The sequence below is a fragment of the Schistocerca gregaria genome, unplaced genomic scaffold (genome assembly GCF_023897955.1).
Source record: "Schistocerca gregaria isolate iqSchGreg1 unplaced genomic scaffold, iqSchGreg1.2 ptg001520l, whole genome shotgun sequence".
NCBI classification, from domain to species: Eukaryota; Metazoa; Arthropoda; class Insecta; order Orthoptera; family Acrididae; genus Schistocerca; species Schistocerca gregaria.
The window spans coordinates 3785-7500 of record NW_026062806.1 but is presented as its reverse complement, the minus strand read 5'-3'; the positions used below and the strand labels follow the sequence as shown (position 1 = coordinate 7500).

The following is a 3716-nucleotide window of genomic DNA, read 5'->3' as shown; positions in this document are numbered from 1 at the left end:
TCCGAAAACCAACAAAATAGAACCGAGGTCCTATTCCATTATTCCATGCACACAGTATTCAGGCGGGCTTGCCTGCTTTAAGCACTCTAATTTGTTCAAAGTAAACGTGCCGGCCCACCGAGACACTCAACAAAGAGCACCCTGGTAGGATTTAAACGGGGTCCGCCTCGGGACGCGAAAGCACCCCTTCGGCTCGCCCCACCGGCAGGACGTCCCACGATACATGCCAGTTAAACACCGACGGGCGGTGAACCAACAGCGTGGGACACAAATCCAACTACGAGCTTTTTAACCGCAACAACTTTAATATACGCTATTGGAGCTGGAATTACCGCGGCTGCTGGCACCAGACTTGCCCTCCAATAGATACTCGTTAAAGGATTTAAAGTGTACTCATTCCGATTACGGGGCCTCGGATGAGTCCCGTATCGTTATTTTTCGTCACTACCTCCCCGTGCCGGGAGTGGGTAATTTGCGCGCCTGCTGCCTTCCTTGGATGTGGTAGCCGTTTCTCAGGCTCCCTCTCCGGAATCGAACCCTGATTCCCCGTTACCCGTTACAACCATGGTAGGCGCAGAACCTACCATCGACAGTTGATAAGGCAGACATTTGAAAGATGCGTCGCCGGTACGAGGACCGTGCGATCAGCCCAAAGTTATTCAGAGTCACCAAGGCAAACGGACCAGACAAGCCAATCCGATTGGTTTTGATCTAATAAAAGCGTCCCTTCCATCTCTGGTCGGGACTCTGTTTGCATGTATTAGCTCTAGAATTACCACAGTTATCCAAGTAACGTGGGTACGATCTAAGGAACCATAACTGATTTAATGAGCCATTCGCGGTTTCACCTTAATGCGGCTTGTACTGAGACATGCATGGCTTAATCTTTGAGACAAGCATATGACTACTGGCAGGATCAACCAGGGAGCTGCGTCAACTAGAGCTGAGCAGCCGGCCGCCCGGGAGTGTGTCCCGGGGGCCCGCGCGAACACGCAAGCGTCCGCTCAATTATTCTGCAAACAGGAGGAGGCCGAGCTCCCCTGCACGATACACCTCGAAACCCTCTCAGGTCCCGGCGGCGCGCAGCGCCGTCCTAGGTACTTGGTCGGTTTCGAGAGAGGCGCAATCGCCCGGAGTTAGGCGAGTAGACGGTTTTAGTGCGAACACCCTTGCTCCCAACTGAGCTTGCCGCTGCCGACAGAGGCCCGGGAGCGTGCTGTCGTGGCATTGCCGGCGGGAGACAACACGCGCCACCTATGGTGACCGGCAGCTCCAACGCCAGCGCCACACAAGGGCAAAGCCCCACTTGGGTGCAGAAGCGAACTCTCCCAGCACAGCGCACGCGCCAACACGTCCGCACAACTGCGATACAAACCACCTGCGAGAACCGCTGGGGCGACCGAGCAGCAGACGGCGTCGCGGCGCCGAGTGCCAGGCGGCGGCGCATCCTCAACGCACACAGTCCTCAATCAGACCAGCACACTGCAGATGTCCACCGCGCTTCGCACCGGGCTCGGCTGAACCAACTTTGGCCGCCAGGCGCCGCGTGCAGGGTGCGCCGCAGCGTAGCTGCGCCGCCTGCCGAGCCCGTCGGCTGGCGCTCCTGCCACTCGGCGCCCCCCACCAGCCGCCTGTTGCGCGTGCGCCCACGCAGCGCGCGGCCAACACGCCGGGCGGCCCCCCTTCACCGGCCGGGAACAGTCCCACCAAGCCACCGCCGCGTATCGCTTCATACCCACATGGGCCTAGTCACGTGTGTGGATGTGGCGGGTACCGCTGAAACAACCGGTTAATAGCTGTACCGATCGTCGCCATCACAGATTCACCTCCAGCGTGAACAACCGCTCAACAACGGATTTCCAGTTCATTTGCGTATCTTGGGCAGTAAACGTAGATGTCCACCTACATTTGCGAATTCAACAATTCTTGCATGCCAGGATGTCATGTGTCACGACACGCTACATCAGACCACATACACACTGCGACATGTGCAGAAGAGAACACGTGGAAGGTGGCCCGCGCACGTATGCGATGTCCCTTCCGCGATCCACTGTCAACCGGCATCTGCGGCATGTCCCAGATATGGAACGCGGTCCACCAGGGTAGCACTTTGTGTGAGGCAATACGACAAAGTCGGAATACACGCGTCACTACATCACACGGCTCACGCTGACCTGACCTGACTCACCGCACCACCACCCCCAGCGACCCAGGGTGACATACAATGCGTTCGTACGTTCCTCCCACACGCCTCTACGGCGTACCACAGTGCAACCTAGCTGTTATTGGGAGACGAGACAAGTAGCATCGAGCACAACATATGGAAATTGAGATTCGACACCGTTGGGCACAGCCAGCGTACGGTCACACGTATCACACTACTTCACTCTGTACGTAACTACCGATGATCGGTACAGCGTGTGGGTTACGCGTACGACATCAGCGGACAATGGACACAGACCATACCACGACGTACACTGAGGGCGTCGACATCTGAACGCAACTGAACAGCTGCGAGGCTCATTTAACACTCAAACGCCAGACCGACCAGCTTGAGAGGACGGAGACACAAAGAGAGGGGCAGAGGGGGGGGGGGGGGGGCGATATAGTCCTATTGCAGTACAATTGACAGTGGATAGCGGGAATATGTGGAAAGTAAGCAACACTCGCAAGACATCTACATGAGGATAACAACGACACCAGAGATTCCGAGCAGTGAACTATGTTAGGCAAAGGGACAACGTGGGTTAGGTTAAGGGACAACGTGGGTTAGGTTAAGGGACAACGTGGGTTAGGTTAAGGGACAACGTGGGTTAGGTTAAGGGACAACGTGGGTTAGGTTAAGGGACAACGTGGGTTAGGTTAAGGGACAACGTGGGTTAGGTTAAGGGACAACGTGGGTTAGGTTAAGGGACAACGTGGGTTAGGTTAAGGGACAACGTGGGTTAGGTTAAGGGACAACGTGGGTTAGGTTAAGGGACAACGTGGGTTAGGTTAAGGGACAACGTGGGTTAGGTTAAGGGACAACGTGGGTTAGGTTAAGGGACAACGTGGGTTAGGTTAAGGGACAACGTGGGTTAGGTTAAGGGACAACGTGGGTTAGGTTAAGGGACAACGTGGGTTAGGTTAAGGGACAACGTGGGTTAGGTTAAGGGACAACGTGGGTTAGGTTAAGGGACAACGTGGGTTAGGTTAAGGGACAACGTGGGTTAGGTTAAGGGACAACGTGGGTTAGGTTAAGGGACAACGTGGGTTACGTTAAGGGACAACGTGGGTTACGTTAAGGGACAACGTGGGTTACGTTAAGGGACAACGTGGGTTACGTTAAGGGACAACGTGGGTTACGTTAAGGGACAACGTGGGTTAGGTTAAGGGACAACGTGGGTTAGGTTAAGGGACAACGTGGGTTAGGTTAAGGGACAACGTGGGTTAGGTTAAGGGACAACGTGGGTTAGGTTAAGGGACAACGTGGGTTAGGTTAAGGGACAACGTGGGTTAGGTTAAGGGACAACGTGGGTTAGGTTAAGGGACAACGTGGGTTAGGTTAAGGGACAACGTGGGTTAGGTTAAGGGACAACGTGGGTTAGGTTAAGGGACAACGTGGGTTAGGTTAAGGGACAACGTGGGTTAGGTTAAGGGACAACGTGGGTTAGGTTAAGGGACAACGTGGGTTAGGTTAAGGGACAACGTGGGTTAGGTTAAGGGACAACGTGGGT

The 3716-nt window shown here is 54.9% G+C and overlaps 1 non-coding gene across 1 annotated transcript in view; it reads right to left on the bottom strand.

The window, feature by feature from the left end:
- LOC126332826 (small subunit ribosomal RNA) overlaps window positions 1–927 on the bottom strand; it is a 1893-nt gene extending 966 nt beyond the window's left edge. The window contains exon 1 of the ribosomal RNA XR_007563969.1: window positions 1–927. This exon is cut by the window's left edge and continues 966 nt beyond it. This is a non-coding gene — a ribosomal RNA (small subunit ribosomal RNA).
- Window positions 928–3716: the final 2789 nt, after the last annotated feature.